The following is a 25,403-nucleotide window of genomic DNA, read 5'->3' as shown; positions in this document are numbered from 1 at the left end:
TTAATATGGTCCGTCATAACTTCAATTGACTTTGTGACGATTTAAAGTGGACATAAGGTCAATTGTCTATGTGAGAAACAAAATAGTTTACCTTATGGTCATTTGAGAAAAATAGTTGGCTCTTTGACCACTTCGAAAAAGCAGCATGCTCATAATACCAATATCGTTGACATTATGGCTATTTAATTTTTGACGTTGTGACCATTTCATATGGTCGTACATAACTGAAATTGAGTTCTAGACCATTAGAAGTGGTCAAAAGATCAATTGACTTTATGGTCACATATCTTTCCCCAAATCACAACACATTACTGGTGTGCCACCATAGTTTCCATAACGGAACTGGAACTCTTCTTTTTCCAATCGAGCAATACCCCATGGCTCGAAGCCTAATCACAACCGCGCTGACTACAATCCGTGCTATCCCTTAATGGTTTCCAACGATTGGATATGTATAAGAGGCAGTGTGTAGCGCGTTCCAACAATCCATAGAAGGGGACAGGCTTGAATTATTTAGCTTGGTTACGTTAAACTGGCCGGTCAATAAAGACCTCGCATAAACTGAATGCGTCCGTTTTCCCAGAAATTGTTTGACGACCAAACAGAAAAACCCCAATTAAGAAGCAGGATTTATGTTATAATATAACTCCGTCATCTTGGCAAGTACTAGAAGTGTTCTAGGATCTAGTTAAATTCTGATCGATATCTGGTAAATGTGCCACTTCTATAACTGGCACCTTGAACTTACGAGCGCAGGACACGAACGCAGAACCTGCTCAACCGTTTCTTCCTGCAGCCCGTATTAGCTCATTTTCGTTTGTATATAAATAGTAAGGCACGGCTTTAGAGGCCTCATAGCTCTTGACTTTCATCGTTTTAATGCACTTTTACTTTCAATACAACACATAAGAGCGCACCGCAGCAATACCGATAGAGAGTATTTAAGTGTCAAAACATTGTACTCACTTTCACTCAGCTACACTCATTTTGCAAACAAACTGAGTCTTCAGGAGAATACTGATTGACGCACACAAATATTTTGAACTAAGCCACGCTCTTATCTAGATTAGAAAATATCACTGCCGATAGCCAACGAACTAAGAAAGTGGCATACATACAAACATACTATAATCGCTGTATATATTTAATAAAGGCAAAAACTAGTGCAGGTACATATTTGTGTAGTATAATATACAACAATATTTAAAATCGTGCATATGTGTGTGTGTGTCTGTGTATTTTAATTAATTGTGCATTATTTAATGGCCAAAGGACTTAATTGATATTTGTCTGCGAAGATTATTATTATTATTATTATTATATAACAATATTACAAAAATAAATATACTTTTTAATAAAAAAAAACAACAACAAATTTGCGCATCAATACAGTTAAATATATTTTCATTAATCAAGATTATAATTATAACCAGCAATTATGTCGCTGGAAATTTTAAAAGATCATGTTTTCATATCGCCAAGCAGCGTTTTTTATTTTCTTTTACTTCCCACCTTTTTGTTATGGCTGACTTATTGGCGTCTATCGCGACGTCATTTATACAAGTTGGCCGACCGATTGCCTGGACCAAAAGGCTTACCCATTATTGGGCATCTATTGGATGTTTTCGGACCGGCATCAAGTAAGTGAGATATTTTCGCAAACTTTTTATTTATATAGATAATTATATATGTATGCAACTTTCCTCTAATACATATTGCCTAAGTTTATAGTAAAGATTTGCGCTTAATCGCATAAAGTCCCACCCATTTTTTGCAATGTGCGGAGCTCCTCAGGGTGGCATTCACGGACCTATTTTGTTTGTGCTTTTTATAAATAATATTGGTTCCTGCTTTAAATCATCATATTTCCTTTTATATGCATATGGGTTCCCGCCATTAATTCAGAAAACAAAAATTCAGAAACACATTTTTTCAGAAAACATTAATCAGAAGTCTTTTTTCAGAAAGCAAAAATTCAGAAGTCAAAACTCAGAAACAAAAATTCAGAAATCAAAATTGCAGAAGTCAATTTTCAGAAGTCAAATTTCAGAAGTCAAATTTCAGAAGTCAAAATTCAGAAGTCAATATTCAGAAGTCAAACTTTCGAAGTCAAAATTCAGAAAGTAATCAGACAGCAAAAAACATTAAATTTTGCGCAAAATTTAATGTTTTTTTGCTGTCTGATTACTTTCTGAATTTTGACTTCTGAAATTTGACTTCTGAATTTTTTTTCAGCCATCTGGTTATTTTCCAAATTTTCAGTTATAAATGTCTTTCTGCCTTCTGACTACTTAAATGTTTGGTTTTTCAGTTTTAATATATTTTAAGTATAAACTACTAATCCATTTTTAATGTATGATCACTGTCTTTATTTTTTATCATCACTTTTTCGTGTTATTGTAAATTTTCTTAGATGGATTTGAATATACATTCGATAGGTCGTATAATGAAACAGATTATTTTTTCTGTAGAAAGTAAGAACTTAATTCTAATTCACAAAATTGGAAGTTTTTTCACTTTCGTGAATATGTTTTAGTAAAAAAAGTGAATCGAATTGTGGTGCCAGATTAATTCGATATAACAACGTGGAACCAGGTGAAAATAATGACAACATGAAGATAACGGGCATACATTTACATGCACCAGATGCTAGGAAAGTGGAATGTTATCGATTGGCAAAAGACTTAAAACGAAAGGCTACTGAAGAGTGTCGTACCCGAGAGATATTGTAGGACAGATTATATCAAATGCAAGTATAGCTGTTAGACCGATTCTCACTTCAGTCGATCAAATGATGCGCATCGTCAGGCGAACACGTGCTCTAAATTTCGTTCCGAAAAATCCTAATAATCTCAAAGAACTCGTTCTTGAAAATGAATTTATCAAAACAATAGATGGAAAACAATTTTTGCTATATGATAGTGGGCCAAATTATCAAAAGCTAATCATTTTTTCACCAAAATAAAATTTGAAATTTTTAGCAAGTTGCTCCTCGATTCATATGGACGGCACTTTTTTCCCAATTATATACATTACATGGCAAGTGTTTTCTTTATATGTATACTAGCCTTTACCCGCGGCCCCGTCCGCAAGGAGAAAATAAAATATATGTGCTATTCACGTTATCTGTTTAAAAATTATTTTTGTCTAATGTATTTTATTTTTGTAATTTAGTAAAAAAAAAAAAGAACTAAATGAGAAGATAAGCCGAAAGGTACGCTTTCATGAATAGTACAATACAGTTTTCTCGAATTAAAAAAAAATACATTTTGTTTTTAAATTAAATTAATTGATATGAGAGGGGTGAAATAATTACTACTCATAGAACAAAAGAGTGAAACTACAATTTGCTAAAACCAAAGAGAATTTTTTAGATGAAAATAGTGTTGATTTTTCGGGTATTTAGTTGGTTAAAATATTACAAAAAGTGTAATTATAGTTATAACAGTTCGTTACACGATTCGTTTAAAAAATTCAAAAATAGAACGAAAAATCTCTGTTAGATTGAAGATTAAACATACCGAATTTTAATTACGAATAATTAGCAGCAAATCCACGGCCATAAAAGCTCATAATTTAAAAAGGCATGTGTGCTGAACTACCGGTTGCGAAGAGACCTAAAATAATCCCTGAAGGGTCCCAAGATGATACTAAAATTTCCGGACACATCCCGAAAATCATCCAGAAATTAACCAGGAGGGGTCCCAAAATGATTCCGAAATAGTCCCGAAAATTCCTGACGGAATCCCGAAAACCATCCAGAATTGATCTCTGAAGGGTCCGCAAATGATTCCGAAATGGTCCGGAAAAATTCCCGAAAAAACTCCGACGGAATCCCGGACAGATCCCGAAAAGCATACAGAAATTATCCCGCAAGGGTACCAAAATGATCCCGAAATAATCCGGAAAAAAGCCCCAAAAAGTCCCGAAATAACTCCGACGGGATCCCGGACAGTTCCCGAAAATAATCCATAAATTATCCCGGAGGGGTCCCAAAATGATCCTGACGGGATCCTGCAGGGATTCCGAAAATCATCCAGAAATTATCCCTGAAGTATCTATCCTGAAATGATCCCGAAATACTCCCAAAAAAGTCCCGAAATATTTTTGACGGAACCCGATATAGCCCTGAAAAAGTTCCGAAAGTACGCCGACGGGATTCCGTATGCATCCCGAAAAACATCCCGAAATAATGCCGGAAGAGTCTCTAAATGATCTCGAAATAGTCCCGAAGAGTCCCCATTTGACCCTGACGGTATCACGAAAACCATCCATGAATCTGGAGGGATACCCAAATGATCCCGGAAAAGCCCAGAAATAACTCCGATGGGATCCCGTACGAATCCCGAAAATCATTCAGAAATTATGCCGCAATGGTCCCAAAATGATCCCGAAATAGTCCCGAAAATGTCCCGAAAAAATTCCGACGGGATCCTGGACGGATCCCGAAACCCATCCACAAATTATCCCGAAATGGTCCCAAAATAATCCCGAAATATTCCCGAAAAGTCGCGAAATAACCCTGATGGGATCCCGGACGGATCCCGAAACCCATCCAGAAATGATGTCGAGAGGGTCCCCATATGATCCCGTAATAATTCAAAAAAGGTCCCGAAATGACCCCTAAAGGGTCCCCAAATGATCCCGAAATAGTTCCGAAAAAGTCCCGAAAATACCCTGATGGGTTCCCGTACAAATACCGAAATCCATCCGGAAATGATGCCGGAAGGGTCGCTAAACGATCCCGTATTAGTCCCGAAAAATTCCCGAAATGCCCCGACGGGTTCCCAAACGGATCCCGAAAACCATCCAGAAGTGATACCGAAAGGCTCCCAAAATGATCCCGTATTAGTCCCGAAAAAGTTCAGGAACGGCCCCGACGGGATTCCTGACGGACCCCGAAAACCATTCAGAAATTATGCCGGAAGAGACACCAAATGATCCCGAAAAAGTCACGAAAAGACCTCGATGGGATCCCGGATGGATCCCGAAAACCATACAGAAATGATGTCGGAAAATACCGCAAATGATCCCGAAAGCTATCCAGAAATGATGCCGGAAAGGTCCTCAAATGATCCCCTAATAATCCCGAAATGCCCCTGATGGGATCCCGGACGGATCCCGAAAACTATCTAGAAATGATGCCGAAAGGGTCCTCAAATGAGTACGTATCAGTCGAGAAAAAGTCCCGAAGTGACCCCGACGGGAACCCGAAAACTATCTTGAGATGATGATGGTGTACCAAATGATCCCGAACGGATTGCGAAAACTATCCAGAAATGATGCCGGAAAGGTCCCCAAATGATCCCCTAATAGTCCCGAAATTACCCTGCTGGGATCCCTAAGCGATCCCGAAAACCATCCAGAAATAATGCCGAAAAGGTCTCCAAATGATCCCGAAAAAGTCCTAAAACCATCCAGAAATGATCCGGAAGGGACCCCAAGTGAACCCGAAAAAGTCCCGAAATAACCCCGACGGGATACCGGACGGATACCGAAAACCATTCAGATGTGATCCCGGTAGGTACCCCAAATGATCCCGAAATAGTTCCGAAATGACTCCGTCGATATCACCGACGGATCACGGAAACTATGCAGAAATGATGCCGGAAAGGTCTTCAAATGATCCCCTAATAGTCCCGAAATGATCCCGTACGGATCCCGAAAACCATCCAGAAATGATGCCGAAAGGGTCCCCAAATTATCCCGTATTAGTCGAGAAAAAGTCCCGAAATGACCCTGACAGGATCCCGGACGGATCCCGAAAACCATCCAGAAATAATGCCGAAAGGGTCCCCAAATGATCCCGTATTAGTCGAGAAAAAGTACCGAAATGACCCCGACGGGATCCCGGACGAATCCGGAAAACCATCCAGAAATGATGCCGGAATGGACCCCAAATGATCCCGAAAAAGTCCCAAAATGACCCCCACGGGATCCCGGACGGATCCCGAAAACCTTTCAGAAATGATGCCGGAAGGGACCCCAAATGATCCCGAAAAAGTCCCGAAATGATCCCGACGGGATCCCGGACGGATACCGAAAACCATTCAGAAATGATGCCGGAAGGGACCACAAATGATCCCGAAAAAGTCCGAAATGATCCCGACGGGATCCCGGACGGATCCCGAAAGCTATCCAGAAATGATGCCGGAAAGGTCCTCAATTGATCCCCTAATAGTCCCGAAATGACCCTGACGGGATCCCGGACGGATCGCGAAAACCATCCAGAAATGATGCCGAAAGGGTCCCCAAATGATCCCGTATTAGTCGAGAAAATGTACCGAAATGACCCCGACGGGATCCAGGACGAATCCCGAAAACCATCCAGAAATGATGCTGCAAGGGACTCCAAATGATCCCGAAAAAGTCCCAAAATGACCCCCACGGGATCCCGGACGGATCCCGAAAACCATTCAGAAATGATGCCGGAAGGGACCCCAAATGATCCCGAAATAGTCCCGAAATGATCCCGGACGGATCCCGAAAACCATCCAGAAATGATGCCGAAAGGGTCGCCAAATAATCCCGTATTAGTCGAGAAAAGGTCCCGAAATGAGCCTGACAGGATCCCGGACGGATCCCGAAAACCATCCAGAAATAATGCCGAAAGGGTGTCCCAAATGATCCCGCATTAGTTGAGAAAAAGTCCCGGAATGACCCCGTCGAGATCCCCGCCGGATCCCGGAAACTATGCAAAAATGATACCGGAAAGGTCTTCAAATGATCCCCTAATAGTCCCGAAATGATCCCGGACGGATCCCGAAAACCATCCAGAAATGATGCCGGAAGGGACCCCAAATGATCCCGAAAAAGTCACGAAATGACCCCGACGGGATCCCGGACGTATCCCGACAACCATCCAGAAATGATGGCGGAAGGGATCCAAAATGACCCCGAAAAAGTCCCGTAATGATCCCGGAAACCTTCAATAATTTATCTCTCAAAGGTACGCAAATGATCCCGAAAATACCCCGACGGGATGCCGAATGGATCCCGAAACCCATCCAGAAATGATGCCGGAAAGGTCCATAAATGATCGCGAAATAGTCCCGAAATGATCCCGGAATAGTCCCGAAAATATCCCAAAATAACCCCGACGGGATCCCAGACGGATCACGAAAACTACGCAGAAATGATCCCGAAAACCATCAAAAAATGATCCCGGGAGGGCCTCGATATGAACCCAACGGGATTACAAATAAAGCGAAGCTAATTGTAGAACCATTTTAACAAGGCAGCAGGCGCGTTGGAGCGAATGAAGAGTTACAAAGAAACATACAGGTAAAGCTAATAAAAGCGTGCTAATAAAAACAATGGCGGGAGGAGAAGGACCGCTGCTCTTTTTTCCAAAATTGTCTCGATCTGTATGTGCCAGATACCAAAAACTATTGATTTAGGAGACAATTTATATTGAGTTATAACAATTTATAGATTTTACACCAGAGGGGAGATAAAGGGGGGGGCCGGAGGGTGTCACTGCTCACTTTGTAAGCCCTCGACTTATTTGACCCCTTGATTCTGTGATATTGGTGAAGGCCAGTATACGTAAAGTTATAATGTGTAAAAATTATTAAAAAGTAATTGCTCGAAGGGGTCGTGGGACTCCCACCCCTCTTTCCATGTTCGAAAAAAATTTCGCTACTAGACTACTGTCTGTGTCCCAAATTTCATCAAAATCCGTGTAGCCGTTCTGGCGTAATTCAGTCGCAAAGACTAAAAAATATAATAATTAAATTATAACTGTTCCTAGGAGGGGAGGACCTCTCTCCTTTTGAAAAATATATAGCTAGTAGATCCTTCTAGACTATTGGCTATATGTGTGCAAAATTTCATCCAAATCGGTCCAGCCGCTCTTGCGAGTCACAAAGACAAACGTTTGGACAAACATCCAAACTTTCCCATTTATAATATATATTAGATTAGATATTTGAATACAGTTCTCGATTTTATTGAAATTCTATTATTTGCAGGAGGTTTAAATGGTTTAATAGTTCCCTTGGTATATGTACTAGAATGTAACAAAAAACAAGTAAGAACGGGACTGTCTTCGGCTGTGCCGAAGACTTCATACCTTTCATGAATGGGGCTGAACAATAATCTTATCCCGTTCGTAATCTCCGAATAATCGGATGTATAAGATAAGAAATATATAGTGAACAGATCTGCATACCTTAACGATTTTTAAGATAAATATAAAATAAACAAGAAGAACGGGACTGTCTTCGGCTGTGCCGAAGACTTCATACCTTTCATGAATGGGGCTGAACAATAATCTTATCCCGTTCGTAATCTCCGAATAATCGGATGTATAAGATAAGAAATATATAGCGAACAGATCTGCATACCTTAACGATTTTTAAGATAAATATAAAATAAACAAGAAGAACGGGACTGTCTTCGGCTGTGCCGAAGACTTCATACCTTTCATGAATGGGGCTGAACAATAATCTTATCCCGTTCGTAATCTCCGAATAATCGGATGTATAAGATAAGAAATATATAGTGAACAGATCTGCATACCTTAACGATTTTTAAGATAAATATAAAATAAAAAACAGGTAGGTACTTTGTGTGAGGATGCAAAGTTTCTGGTTTTTTGTAGTCTGCGTGTAAAAACTATGACTGCGAATCACGTATTTCAACAATATATGACGTAAACGTAACTATTTGATGAAATTTGATGAATTTTGAAGCTTCTAGCCGTAAAAAGGGGGCAAAAATTGAGTTTATATGGGGTATATAATATATATACCACCGATCTCTATGATTTTTTCAGACAACAATATATGCTATACACGTAAGCATTTGGTGAAATTTGAAGCTTCTAGCTGTTAAAATGGGGAAGAAATTGCGCAAAGTTTCTTATCTGAACAATCGGTTGTAGGGGATATATGTATACTATATATACCACCGGTATCTATGATTTTCTCAGACAACAATATATGCAATACACGTAAGCATTTAGTGAAATTTGAACATATCTAAACAATTTTTAAGATAAATATAAAATAAAAAATAGGTAGGTAATCTGTGTGAGGATTCAAAGCTTCACGTTTTTTGTTGTCTGCATGTAAAAACTATGACTACGAATCACGTATTTCAAAAATATATGACGTAAACGTAACTATTTGATGAAATTTGATGAATTTTGAAGCTTCTAGCCGTAAAAAAGGGGCAAAAATGACAGATTATATGAAGTATATAATATATATACCACCGATCTCTATGATTTTTTCAGACAACAATATATGCTATATACGTAAGCATTTGGTGAAAGTTGAAGCTTCTAGCTGTTAAAATGGGGAAGAAATTGCGCAAAGTTTCTTATCTGAACAATCGGTTGTATGGGATATATACTATATATACCACCGGTATCTATGATTTTCTCAGACAACAATATATGCAATACACGTAAGCATTTAGTGAAATTTGAACATATCTAAACGATTTTTAAGATAAATATAAAATAAAAAATAGGTAGGTAATCTGTGTGAGGATGCAAAGCTTCACGTTTTTTGTGGTCTGCATGTAAAAACTATGACTACGAATCACGTATTTCAAAAATATATGACGTAAACGTAACTATTTGATGAAATTTGATGAATTTTGAAGCTTCTAGCCGTAAAAAAGGGGCAAAAATGACAGTTTATATGAAGTATATAATATATATACCACCGATCTCTATGATTTTTTCAGACAACAATATATCCTATATACGTAAGCATATGGTGAAATTTGAAGCGTCTAGCTGTTAAAAAGGGGCAGAATTGCGCAAAGTTTCTTAACTGAACAATCGGTTGTATGAGATATATACTATATATACCATCGATCTCAATGATTTTTTCAGACAACAATATATGCTATATACGTAAGCATTTTGTGAAATTTGAAGCTTCTAGCTGTTAAAACGGGGCAGAAATTGCACAAAGTTTCTTATCTGAACAATCGGTTGTATGAGATATATACTATATATACAACCGGTATCTATGATTTTCTCAGACAGCAATATATGCTATACACGTAAGCATTTAGTGAAATTTGAACATATCTAAACGATTTTTAAGATAAATAAAAAATAAAAAATAGGTAGGTAATCTGTGTGAGGATTCAAAGCTTCACGTTTTTTGTTGTCTGCATGTAAAAACTATGACTACGAATCACGTATTTCAAAAATATATGACGTAAACGTAACTATTTGATGAATTTTTGAAGCTTCTAGCCGTAAAAAAGGGGAAAAAATGAGAGTTTATATGAAGTATATAATATATATACCACCGATCTCTATGATTTTTTCAGACAACAATATATGCTATATACGTAAGCATTTGGTGAAAGTTGAAGCTTCTAGCTGTTAAAATGGGGAAGAAATTGCGCAAAGTTTCTTATCTGAACAATCGGTTGTATGAGATATATACTATATATACCATCGATCTCTATGATTTTTTCAGACAACAATATATGCTATATACGTAAGCATATGGTGAAATTTGAAGCGTCTAGCTGTTAAAAAGGGGCAGAATTGCGCAAAGTTTCTTAACTGAACAATCGGTTGTATGAGATATATACTATATATACCATCGATCTCAATGATTTTTTCAGACAACAATATATGCTATATACGTAAGCATTTTGTGAAATTTGAAGCTTCTAGCTGTTAAAACGGGGCAGAAATTGCACAAAGTTTCTTATCTGAACAATCGGTTGTATGAGATATATACTATATATACAACCGGTATCTATGATTTTCTCAGACAGCAATATATGCTATACACGTAAGCATTTAGTGAAATTTGAACATATCTAAACGATTTTTAAGATAAATAAAAAATAAAAAATAGGTAGGTAATCTGTGTGAGGATGCAAAGCTTCACGTTTTTTGTGGTCTGCATGTAAAAACTATGACTACGAATCACGTATTTCAAAAATATATGACGTAAACGTAACTATTTGATGAAATTTGATGAATTTTGAAGCTTCTAGCCGTAAAAAAGGGGCAAAAATGACAGTTTATATGAAGTATATAATATATATACCACCGATCTCTATGATTTTTTCAGACAACAATATATCCTATATACGTAAGCATATGGTGAAATTTGAAGCGTCTAGCTGTTAAAAAGGGGCAGAATTGCGCAAAGTTTCTTAACTGAACAATCGGTTGTATGAGATATATACTATATATACCATCGATCTCAATGATTTTTTCAGACAACAATATATGCTATACACGTAAGCATTTGGTGAAATTTGAAGCTTCTAGCTGTTAAAATGGGGAAGAAATTGCGCAAAGTTTCTTATCTGAACAATCGGTTGTAGGGGATATATACTATATATACCACCGGTATCTATGATTTTCTCAGACAACAATATATGCAATACACGTAAGCATTTAGTGAAATTTGAACATATCTAAACAATTTTTAAGATAAATATAAAATAAAAAATAGGTAGGTAATCTGTGTGAGGATTCAAAGCTTCACGTTTTTTGTTGTCTGCATGTAAAAACTATGACTACGAATCACGTATTTCAAAAATATATGACGTAAACCTAACTATTTGATGAATTTTGAAGCTTCTAGCCGTAAAAAAGGGGAAAAAATGAGAGTTTATATGAAGTATATAATATATATACCACCGATCTCTATGATTTTTTCAGACAACAATATATGCTATATACGTAAGCATTTGGTGAAAGTTGAAGCTTCTAGCTGTTAAAATGGGGAAGAAATTGCGCAAAGTTTCTTATCTGAACAATCGGTTGTATGGGATATATACTATATATACCACCGGTATCTATGATTTTCTCAGACAACAATATATGCAATACACGTAAGCATTTAGTGAAATTTGAACATATCTAAACGATTTTTAAGATAAATATAAAATAAAAAATAGGTAGGTAATCTGTGTGAGGATGCAAAGCCTCACGTTTTTTGTGGTCTGCATGTAAAAACTATGACTACGAATCACGTATTTCAAAAATATATGACGTAAACGTAACTATTTGATGGAATTTGATGAATTTTGAAGCTTCTAGCCGTAAAAAGTATATAATATATATACCACCGATCTCTATGATTTTTTCATACAACAATATATGCTATATACGTAAGCATTTTGTGAAATTTGAAGCTTCTAGCTGTTAAAACGGGGCAGAAATTGCACAAAGTTTCTTATCTGAACAATCGGTTGTATGAGATATATACTATATATACAACCGATCTCTATGATTTTTTCAGACAACAATATGTGGTATATACTTAGGCATTTGGTGAAATTTGAAGCTTCTAGCTGTTAAAATGGGGTAGAAATTGCGAAAAGTTTCTTATCTGAACAATCGGTTGTATGAGATATATACTATATATACAACCGATCTCTATGATTTTTTCAGACAACAATATATGCTATATACGTAAGCAATCGGTGAAATTTGAAGCTTATAGCTGTTAAAATGGGGTAGAAATTGCGAAAAGTTTCTTATCTGAACAATCGGTTGTATGAGATATATACTATATATACAACCGATCTCTATTATTTTTTTAGACAACAATATATGCTATATAAGTAAGCAATCGGTGAAATTTGAAGCTTATAGCTATTAAAATGGGGTAGAAATTGCGAAAAGTTTCTTATCTGAACAATCGGTTGTTTGAGATATATACTATATATACAACCGATCTCTATGATTTTTTCAGACAACAATATATGCTATATACGTAAGTATTCGGTGAAATTTGAAGCTTCTAGCTGTTAAAATGGGGCTAAAATTTGCGAAAATATATATATATATATATACTATGTATATATACTATATATATATACTATATATACCACCTATCGTTATGATTTTTTCAGACAAGCATTCGTTGAAATTTGAAGCCTCTAGCTCTTAAAATGGGGCAGTAATTACGAAAAGTTCCTTATCTGAACAATCGGTTGTGGGTGATATATACTATATATACGACCGATCTCATCAATTTTTTCAGGCAACAATACGTGCAATATACGAAAGTATATGGTGAAGTTTGAAGCTTCAATCTGTTAAATTGGGTAAGATATTACAAAAATCCTCTTTTTCTGAAAAATCGGTTGTATGGAGGATATATGCTATAGTGGTCCGATCCGGTCGGTTCCGATAAATGTCTAATCGGACACCCAAATACACCCGCTCACCAAATTTTATCAAGATATCTCAAAAATTGAGGGACTAGTTTGCATACAAACAGACAGACGGACAGACGGACAGACGGACATGGCTAAATCAACTCAGCTCTTCAACCTGATTATTTCGGTATACTTAATGGTGGGTCTATCTATTTTCCTTTAAGACTTACAATTTTCGGTTTCGTGACGAAATTAATATACCATTTCATTTTCATGAAAGGTATAAAAACAGGTAGGTACTTTGTGTGAGGATGCAAAGTTTCTGTTTTTTTGTAGTCTGCGTGTAAAAACTATGACTGCGAATCACGTATTTCAACAATATATGACGTAAACGTAACTCTTTGATGAAATTTGATGAATTTTGAAGCTTCTAGCCGTAAAAAGGGGGCAAAAATTGAGTTTATATGGGGTATATAATATATATACCACCGATCTCTATGATTTTTTCAGACAACAATATATGCTATACACGTAAGCATTTGGTGAAATTTGAAGCTTCTAGCTGTTAAAATGGGGAAGAAATTGCGCAAAGTTTCTTATCTGAACAATCGGTTGTAGGGGATATATACTATATATACCACCGGTATCTATGATTTTCTCAGACAACAATATATGCAATACACGTAAGCATTTAGTGAAATTTGAACATATCTAAACAATTTTTAAGATAAATATAAAATAAAAAATAGGTAGGTAATCTGTGTGAGGATTCAAAGCTTCACGTTTTTTGTTGTCTGCATGTAAAAACTATGACTACGAATCACGTATTTCAAAAATATATGACGTAAACGTAACTATTTGATGAAATTTGATGAATTTTGAAGCTTCTAGCCGTAAAAAAGGGGCAAAAATGACAGATTATATGAAGTATATAATATATATACCACCGATCTCTATGATTTTTTCAGACAACAATATATGCTATACACGTAAGCATTTGGTGAAATTTGAAGCTTCTAGCTGTTAAAATGGGGAAGAAATTGCGCAAAGTTTCTTATCTGAACAATCGGTTGTATGGGATATATACTATATATACCACCGGTATCTATGATTTTCTCAGACAACAATATATGGTATATACTTAAGCATTTGGTGAAATTTGAAGCTTCTAGCTGTTAAAATGGGGCAGAAATTTCGAAAATTTTCTTATCTGAACAATCGGTTGTATGAGATATATACTATATATACAACCGATCTCTATGATTTTTTCAGACAACAATATATGCTATATAAGTAAGCAATCGGTGAAATTTGAAGCTTATAGCTGTTAAAATGGGGTAGAAATTGCGAAAAGTTTCTTATCTGAACAATCGGTTGTATGAGATATATACTATATATACAACCGATCTCTATGATTTTTTCAGACAACAGTATATGCTATATACGTAAGTATTCGGTGAAATTTGAAGCTTCTAGCTGTTAAAATGGGGCTAAAATTTGCGAAAATATATATATATATATATATACTATATATATATACTATATATACCACCATATATATACTATATAAACCACTGATCTTTATGATTTTTTCAGACAACAATATATGCTATATACCTAAGCATTCGTTGAAATTTGAAGCCTCTAGCTCTTAAAATGGGGCAGTAATTACGAAAAGTTCCTTATCTGAACAATCGGTTGTGGGGATATATACTATATATACGACCGATCTCATCAATTTTTTCAGGCAACAATATGTGCAATATACGAAAGTATATGGTGAAGTTTGAAGCTTCAATCTGTTAAATTGGGTAAGATATTACAAAAATCCTCTTTTTCTGAAAAATCGGTTGTATGGAGGATATATGCTATAGTGGTCCGATCCGGTCGGTTCCGACAAATGTCTAATCGGACACCCAAATACACCCGCTCACCAAATTTTATCAAGATATCTCAAAAATTGAGGGACTAGTTTGCATACAAACAGACAGACGGACAGACGGACAGACGGACATGGCTAAATCAACTCAGCTCTTCAACCTGATTATTTCGGTATACTTAATGGTGGGTCTATCTATTTTCCTTTAAGGACTTACAATTTTCGGTTTCGTGGCGAAATTAATATACCATTTCATTTTCATGAAAGGTATAACAAGAAACATATAATATCATAATGAAGACTTTATTAGAACAAAGAAACTCATTTTAACCTAAATATGTGATGTTGGATTTCGAGAAGGCGGCAATTAATTCAGTAAAAAACTCGTTTCCCGAAGCATTGGTTCATAGATGTTTTTTCTACTTTTCCAAAAACATTTCGAGACATATCCAATCATTAGGGCTGCAAAAGAGTTATAAAAATGTTTTCAATTTTCGCGATGAATTTGAAATATTTATTAGCACTTGCATTTGTTCCAGAGGAAATGGTGATCGATGCATTCGGATTGATATCTGAACTGGAATTTTAAGTGGATAACGAAGAAAAGGAATACAATTCCGAAATACAAAACTTATTAAATTATTTCGAGGTAACTTATATTGGATTGCCACTTCCTGGAACACAGCAACGTCGGAAGAAGTTGTTTGGGTGAAGCCCAAACAAATAATTCTATCGAAGGGTGGCACAACGCCATTCGAAATGCATTTGGGACACTCCCTAACATATTTAATTTCATAAATTAAATAAAAAACGAACAGGCAATAACAGAAACAAAACTACAGCAATTTTCAGCTGGAGGTGAGCCATATCGAAAACGCAAGAAAAAAATACAAAGACCAGCGTTTGTTTAGTATTGTAAATTCACTTGAAAAAGATGAACGCGAAAATGATTTAATTAATTACATGCTTGCCATTGCACACAATTTAAAATTTTAGATTGTACTACTTTTTCTTTATACATAATACCTTCCAAATAAAAAACGTTTCTGAATTTTGAGAAAAATTTAATGGTTTTTCTGTATTCTGATTACTTTCTGAATTTTGACTTCTGAATTTTGACTTATGAAATTTGGCTTCTGAAATTTGACTTCTGAGTATTGACTTCAGAATTTTGTCTTTCTGAAAAAAGGGTTCTAACTAAAGTTTTCTGAAAATGTGTGTTTCTGAATTTCTGTTTTCTGAATTTATGGGAGGCACCATGCAGATGATCTTGAGATATTTCGTAGAATTAACTGCCCGTCGGATTCCCTACTCGTGCAAACTGACCTTAATAGTATTATCGATTGGTGTAATGCCAATAGGATCTACCTATATTGGGCATGCTGCCAGAATTGAAAGGGAATTTCTCTATAGCGGTCATGCTGCCAGAACTGAAAGGGTTCACGAAAATTTATTCGCTTTTGTTTCTCCTAACTTTTACGACCCAATCTTATCCTATTACTCGCTCATAAATCTTCAACGCCTTGAATCGGGGAGGTTTGTACATCTGCAAATGTTTTTCCTATGATCTTATCGCTGGCTCTTCGGATTGTTCAGCTATCCCAGCGAAGGTTGCATTTGATGTATCCTGCAATGAATGATGTACTCCAGCAGCAAAACTAAACCGTGATGATAACATCCATTATTAGAATGTACAGTAGACCTGGCGTAATTTTTTTTTTTTCGGAATTGCAAATTCGGGTAGTGATCAAAATATGCGATTTGATGCTTTGAACTAGGTGTAAGTCACATACTATAAGATATTCCTATTATGTTACATCTTTAAAATGAACGCATCTGTATAATATTACCAATGTATTATTAGTGTGCAGTTCGAAAGTTCGATAACTTTAGTACACCAATTGTAAGACATAGACTTCCGTTTTGAACAATCTGTGCACACGCTAAGTGGAAATTAAATTAAATCTTTAAATATCCCATCAATTATTTTATTGAATGATACAATGCCAAAAATGATGTAGCAAATTTTCAGGCTAATTGGATGGTGCCAACCAGTGCCATAATGAGGTCAAAAGTCAACATTTTTGAAAAACATCCAAATATATTTTTTCAATAATTTTTTTTATTTAATTAGGTATACTATACGTAGTACTGCTACTTTTTGCATGGATCTTATTTCTGCTCTATAATTTTTCTTAACATTAGCTGTGATCCTTTACTTTTCTGACCATTTCTAGTACAACTGTCAAAATATAAAAATGCGCTCTCAGTGAGAGCAAGACCAAAAGGTGCGGGATTGCCTTCCAGTAAAAAATGTGAAATCTGTTAATTTCCCCACACACACATTCACACATTCACATCCCTACAAGAAATTAATGAACGCTTGCATCATTTTTTTCACACTGCTCTTAGCGTGCTGATACAAATGTTGCCTGAAATGAGCGTCACTGTTCCTGCAGGGAAGTAAATTGCCACAGCTGATCGTTTGACAGTTTTACCAGAAGTAGTCAGCAGTAGTCAGCAAAAAATCTTCTGACTAAAACTTGCAACTCTCTGACTGGAGAGATTAATTTTCAAATTTGAATAATGGCTCAGAAGACAAATTTGTCATCCATTTGGTGTGACACTAGCCCATAGACTTTTGCAGGGACAATGACAATTTCACCAAAAACAAGCTACCAGATTGAAAAATGTTACAAATTTTTCTAACTTTTATGGATTTCATATTAAGAGATACGACTAAATTACTTTCACAGTTATTTTATATAAAAAAAAAAATTAACCACATGCGTTAGAAATATTTTAATATGAAATATCAGCGTAGAAAAGATGGTTTTTAGTAAGTTTTTCGAGCTCCCGAAAATTGCTTTGGTTGAGGAAACATGGATCGAAGATACAAAGCAAAGGAATATAGCCTAACTAAGTGTTCGTACGTGTCCGAACATGTTGACAAAACATACGCGTTTTTCAATTGATTGCCCAAACGGGGTCCTTATAAACCGACACCGCAATTTCTATAGAGTTAGCATACTTAAACGCAATTTCTATGAAACTGAATGATGATAAATTGGCTACAAGTCCACATTTTTTATTTATTGTATAATTCAAGCGTAGCGCTTGAGGTGGGAGGGAGAACATTACCCTGTAGTTCTGCATGTTAGCCACTAGTTATGTGTGATCGTTTGCCCGTTGTACCAGGGGTCACCTTAGGGCAAGCACCGCCTATACACATTCTGTGCCCTTTTAGCATGGACATGGATGTGGCGTTTCACAAACGTAACAAATTAAACACCATGCCTTGAGAAATATCCACTGTAGAGGCATGATAATAGGGCCATGATAGAACAACAGGCTTTTGTATTTTTTTTTTTTTTGTTTTTTTGTCTAGGGGTCAACCTGCCATAAAGATATGACTTATTAACTAATCTATGAGTAATTATCTACTATTTTTCAATAAAATTGAATGTTTTACTGTATTCTCAATCGATATGTAGGCACATAACGTTAGTTTAATGTGAAAATGTGCTAAGTCACTTTTTTTGAAAAACTGTATTTTAATGCAGTTTTAAAACTGAATTCAAAATACATCGATCACAAGAAAAAAATATTTTTAATTTTTACGTGATGTTTGCAATGATCTGTAAATGTGCTAAGTCGTCAACTGTTCAAAAAATGTGCTAAGTCGACCAGTCAATAATATCAATCTGAATTACTAGTCATTTCTTTGTGCGCGCATTTTATTTACGTATTTAATTCATTCAGTCTAAAAGTACATGCTTTGTTTTTGTTGTTGTATTAACGATACAGACACTCCCCGAAGGCTTTGGGTTGATGGTCCTATGCCGCATATAGATCCGGTATGTTCCGGTAACAAAGCACTATTAAGGTACTAGTCCGACCTTCTCGGGAATGATTTATATGGCCACATTAAACCTTCTAGGCCATTCCGTCCTCCGTGAGGAACTTTTGGTCGCCAGAGCCTCGTCTGTCAATGAAACAGAATTCGCCACGGGTAGGTGAGTTTGGCAATTGGTTTGGATAAGCTATAAATTGCGCTGGGAACCCCTTGAGAGGGTTGCCTACACAACCCCTTGAAATTGGATTAACCCAATTTAGACACACCTTTGGTGTTTAATAAATGTTTTGCGCTGACCATAATCTACTTTAATTCTTACATGTCGATAACTACATACTTTGTTACAGACTAGTTAAAAATAGAAAATAATTCAAGCTTAAACTTATATAAGCTGTTATTAAAATTAATAACACTACTGAATTGATTTGCTAGATGTATAGTCCTAGCTATAGGTTCATTCATAGCATAATTCGTTTTGTGAGTTATTTCGGTAAATAATCTATCATGCTGTGGAATATATGGAATGAACAAATTAGATAAATCAGACCAATTCGTGTTAAAGTTTATTACATTATAGGCAAGCATGAGTGAGATGAAAGTTCTTCTGTCTGCAAATCTTGAAGACCAAGCAATTTGTGCTAGCTGGTATATGATGGGAGGCCGTCTGGCCAGTGAAGCATACGTAAAGCAATTTTTGTAAAAATGTTTTGAACTTTCTCAATTTTATAGGAGTTAGTTTCATAGAAAGGATTCCATATTATTGAGCTATATTCAAGACCACTTCTAGCCAACGACATATAAAGTGCTTTCAACGTCATAGGGTCCTTAAAGTCACTGATGTTAGGTCTACTGAACCCAACCATTGCAACAACTTTTGAAACAATGAAGTCAATGTGAGTAGAAAAAGAGAGTTTGGAGTCAAAAATTATACCCAAGTCTTTACTCTCTTGACAACGCGATTAAGAGATTTAGCATTTAGTTTGTAGATAAAGTATGTGGCAGTTGTCTTTTTGCAATAAGACACAACACAGCATTTTTTTGAATTTAAATATAAATTATTGTCTGCGCACCATCAAGATCAGGGCCGTTAGAAATAGTTTGACAAATAAGTAGTATCAATATAAAGGATCTTGTTCTCAATTGTACAAGTTTGCGTGAACAGTGTAAAAAATATCGTCGGCCTCATGGCAAAGAAATTATTGAAATACAAAATCTTCATTGATTTAAAGTAATAAAAATAATAACAATAATAATACTACATATGGTATATCTAATTAAATAAAAATATTTTGATCGCTACCCGAATTTGCAATTCTAAAAAAAAAAATAAAAACCATATGACCAACGCCAGCCCTACATTGTACAGTTCTAGATTATGCTGGTAATATTCATATTAATTGGTCTGAACAAACGCTCTGAGCTCTGCCTTCTCGGGATTAGATAAAGAAGCTAAAAATGTGGGTATATCGGAAAATGAGGACAAGACAAAATACTGGCTGTCAACCAAGAAAGAATCGCCTTGCAGCCACGTCTCTATTGATTGTGAAGGATTTCGTCTATTTGGGGTCCAGCAATTACAGCAAAAACAATGTCAGCTTAGAAATCAAAGGAAGAATAATTCTACTGAGTAGGCCATTGAAAAGTAACCAACGGTGGGTATCGAAGGAGGTATAATGATGAGCTCTATGAGATTGACGCACATTTGACGATGGTGCAGCGAATAAAAACTCAAAGGCTCCGCTGGCTAGCAAGCGAATGGATGAAGACGCTCCGAACAAGAAATTTCAGTCTGCACCCCAGTTTAGATCCGGTACGTTCCAACATTAAGGTACAAGCGCAACCATTTCGGGGAACGATTAATATGACCACATTGAACCTTCTAGTCCATCCTGCTCTCACCCCCTAGTTTCGTGAGAGCTTGGAGTCGCAAGAGCATAGGCTGCTAAGGAAACAAGACTAGCGGATAGGTGAGGTTAACAATTGGGTTGGTGGAGCTATAAATTGCGCTCGCAACCCTTTTAAGGGTTGCGCTACACAACCCCTTGATTCATTTCGGTACTTTAGCCGCCTTTTACGACAGGCATATCTGATGTGGGTATAGCCTAAGCCGACTAACCTGTTGAGGATGATTCCAAATGATGTTAATGATTAGCTAATTTTATCATTGTGTCAGTGGAACTCAATATTTCGCTAAATTTTGCACTGAAGATGGATACTTTCTAAACATTTATGTCGCTTTCGTCCTTCACGGTTTTTATCATCGAAACAACTTTTTTAACATTTTTTTGGAAAAACCTTACGTTTGCAAGTCTTCATTAATATAAAAGTACATTATTATTTACTTACTTACTTAATTTGCGCTTAACCGTTTAAATGGTTATGGCCGTCCAACAAGGAGCGCCAGTCGCTTCTTCTCTCCGCCAACCGGCGCCTATTGGCCAAGGGAGTTTAAATCGTTTTCCACATGGTCTTTCCAGCGGAGTGGGGGCCGCCCTCTACCTCTGCTTCCATAGGCGGGTTCCGGAGCGTCATCTTTCATTCGCATAAGATGGCCTAGCCAGCGCAACCGCTGCGTTTTATTTCGCTGGACTATGTTGATGTCAGCGTAGAGCTCGTACAGCTCATCGTGAAATCTTCTTCGGTACTCGTCATCGCCAACGCGTAGAGGTCTATAAATCTTTCGAAGAATTTTTCTCTCGAACACTCACAGAGCGGCTTCATCTGATGTTGTCATGGTCCATGCTTCTGCACCATATAGCAGGCCGGGTACGATAAATGACTTGTATAGTATGATTTTCGTTTTCTAAGAGAGGACTTTACGTTTCGATTGCCAACATAGTCCAAAGTAGCATTTATTGGCAAGAGTGATTCTTCGCTGGATGTCAGAGCTGATGTTGTTGCTAGTGTTGATGCTGGTTCTCAAATAAACGAAGTCTTTTACTATTTCGAAATTATGGCTGCCAACAGTGGCGTGGTTGCCAAGGCGCATATGCGCTGACTCTTTGCTCGATGGCAGCAGGTACTTCGTTTTGTCCGCATTCACCATCAAACCCATCTTTACCGCTTCTTTTTCCAGTTTGGAGTAAGCAGAGCTAACTGCGCGGGTGTTTAGGTCCTTAATATCAATGTCATCAGTATATGCCAGTAATTGCACGCTTTTATGGCATATTGTTCCACAGCGGTTAAGTTCTGCAGCTAGTATAATTTATTATTATTTACCACTTCTATAATCATTTTGTGTAATTTGAACGGATTTTAAAAACGAATATTTACTTTCCTTTTTAATCGTGCTCTTGTTCTCCAATTCGCAACACAACGAAAACTATGAAAACTCTTTGGGTGAAAAAGCTAACAGAAAAGCCAGAATAGGCAACACTCTCTAATAGGGCTTTACCCATAATGATCCGACAAATACACTTCGAAAAATAGTTAATTAAAACTTTGCACCTTCTTTTCGGAATAATCCTTACTCGGATGATGACACACAACTTTTTAAATATGAGTCGAATAAATGGTGTCGGTTCTAGAGAATCCTCGATTAAAGCTGGACGTGTCCAAATAGGTTGATGACTTCCTCAGGCAAATTGTGCTCTAAGTGAATATCTTTATAACAATATATGAGTCGATACATATCAAAACTGCCTAAGTACACATATGAAATTTTTCGAAATTGCTATTGCGGTATATACTGACCGGACAAATCTCTATATTGAAATAAATAAATACGACGAAGCCAAAATGATTAGACTAAAAAATGCATTCTAGTTAGCCATTTTTTTCAAAGCTTAATAAGTCCTACCGTACCTGTAAATCAAAATTACTTAAGTCCATTTCAGACAATCGTAGTGAGCTCTGTTATTGTATTTTGTGAAATAACTTACGAATTTTTTAGAGCTGAACCATGGCGGAACCATATAAGGTGGCAGCACGGTGACATACCCACAAACATAAATAAAAGTTCCATGTACTTTGTTTTTGTAAATCGATGGACTAATGTCAAAATCGTAATGCGCCGGAAGTTGATGTATCAAATCATATTGTGGCGAATGTTGACATCACTATGCTGTTAGTAACAACAATACATAGCAAGCAGCGACACTTACATATGTACAAGGCAACGAAGAACATTCCACACACATAACCAGTAGCTCGCAGTGAAGAGATATCTCACATACACATATGTAATCATCAGCTAAGAGCAGAAGTTGATACTCACACATACACACGCATATGGCTAGTAGAAAGGCACAAAATACAAATATACATATATATAGCTGGTTATCAAGCATGAGATACAACTGTTCGCGAAATTAATAGACCTTAGGAGAAATGGGTGAACTAGAAAACCGAGAGTATAAAAGCAGCGCAAGCGGCGGAATCAGTAATCAGTTTGATTTAAACACGGTATTAGTTGTGAAGTATGAGTGTAATTATGAAGTAATCCCAAAGAAGTCTAATAAAGACCATTTTGCGTATGCATGAATATTGGAGTCATTTATTTATTTTTTTTTTTTTTTTTTTTATTAAAAAAGTACAAATCAGCTCTCACCGTGCTGCCACATTGTATAGTCCCGCCATATAGCTGAAAGCATTGTAGACAAAACAAGTGTGATATCTAATCTATCAACTGCCTGACAGGATGTTCAATATGGCGGCGCAAAGGGCCAGCTATCTTCCGCGGGTGATAGAATGAGATACAGGATGACGCCACGATAGTGACTTTAAAAATCAGGTGATCGGTTATATTTGTAATATTGACGTCTATGCCGAAGATATCTCACTTGTCTTATCCACAATGGCTGAACAGTTGAATAGTGTGTTTAAAGAAAAATTGATGAAAATAGCCATCGAATAAAACAAAAATGAAGAGAATATTAAATAATTAATAATACGCTTTTCAAAATTGCTTAAGTCTAGATAAATTTTCTTTCAAAACCAACTAAGTCTATACGGTTTATTTCAAACGCGCTTAAGCCCAGCATTAAAACGGCTTTATTTAAAATTTTCATTGTTTTTTCATATGTATGTATCACTCATTCAAATTAATGATAGAATTTTTGAAATCTCAACGAAGTAAATATTTTAAGCTGGGGCACATTTTTATAATATTTTTCAGAAACGTCTTTTTAGAAGCTATTTCAAAAATGTCCTATCTCAAAATTTGTTTCATACGCTATACGGCGCGTATAAATTTCAGATATCTTCTAGTAAGAAAAAAGTCGAATATATTAGTTTTCAAATTTAGCCCCTCTTTACTTCTAAGCATACACTTAAATGTGCGTTTAAAATTCTATTTCTGATAGATTTTGAGTTACTGGATTCGTGAACAAAAAATCGTTATTTGAACAATAACTTTTCACGAAAAACCTAAATTTCATGTCTCTGCAAATTATATAAGCGAAAACTTCAAGGAATTATTGTCGATTGCTATGCATAGCGCATACAAATTGGACAGCAAATTAATAAATAGCTTGAAGTCTTCAGAGGAAGAATGCAATCTCACCGCTGCCAAAGGACCCAAATGGATTGAGACACAATAAAAATCAAGGACTCAATCAGTTGAGCTTATTACCAACTTACAGTATATATTCCTTTCTAGCTTAAATGTTAGGTCATGCATTCCATGCTCCCTTTCGCCCCACGCAAAGAGTCGGACAACTGCAAAAGATGCTGTACCATAACTTTAGCGACGCAGATGTAGAGGCTGTTTTACAAAACCCGGAAGTATATAAAGCTAACCTTCTTTGCGTTATATGTTTTAAAAGAGATAGAGCTATAAGTTAGGTATCAGACTACAAAAAATATCCCGGCATCGGTGCTTCCATGAGCACTCTTTGCCACGTTTCCTGTGACTACCATGAGCCATTTTCTCCGTCTTGCGCTATTTGAGGTCATATCTTCGCAACAGGGTGAGATATGAAAACTATTTTAATAAATATTTTGGAAAAAATTTAAGCAGCGCGCCAACAGAGAGAAACAGACGACAGCTCTTTCGGTAATACTTTGTAAAGTTCTTCAAAGCCTTCCTGCTTCCGGCAATTAGTAGCATGCTTTTAAATCGTGAGTACCTGCCGTATGGCTCAACCTCACGGTGTCAAAACGCAACGGATCTTATTGGATCGCTAATCATGCCCAATTATCAGGTCCATCTTCCCTGCTCAAATACTCCCTAGCCGAATTATTCGTACCAAATTTGATTGTAATCGGGTGTACAATCACAACGTCTTAGCATGGTAAAATACAGAGTCTATCAAAACTCCTTACCATTTTAAGGATAATGGGATCCGGTTGCAATTTGAGTTCCATTTTTATTCTCTTCTTAGCATAAATATTTATCTGCATCATGTTCTAAGGCTTTAGCTCATCAGATACATAAAACAATTTTAATACAAGTATTAAAGGAATTGAACAACATTTTACGGGCACCAGGATATCTTGATCCACAATTAAGGGATTTGATTACAACCCTTCGCTGTAGAACTGACCGCTATTAAGCCAATCCCAAAGCTACTAATCACATTAACTTTAGTTCCGATGCAAACCGTTCAGCATAACCTAGCG

The 25,403-nt window shown here is 36.3% G+C and overlaps 1 pseudogene; it reads left to right on the top strand.

Moving 5' to 3' along the window:
- The first annotated feature begins 1,248 nt into the window (after positions 1 to 1,248).
- LOC137251251 (cytochrome P450 4g15-like) overlaps positions 1,249 to 25,403 on the top strand; it is a 195,137-nt pseudogene continuing 170,982 nt past the window's right edge.

Source organism: Eurosta solidaginis, chromosome 4 (assembly GCF_040869045.1).
Source record: "Eurosta solidaginis isolate ZX-2024a chromosome 4, ASM4086904v1, whole genome shotgun sequence".
Taxonomy (NCBI): Eukaryota; Metazoa; Arthropoda; class Insecta; order Diptera; family Tephritidae; genus Eurosta; species Eurosta solidaginis.
The sequence above is the reverse complement of the archived record's forward strand: the minus strand, read 5'-3'. Positions and strand labels throughout refer to the sequence as shown.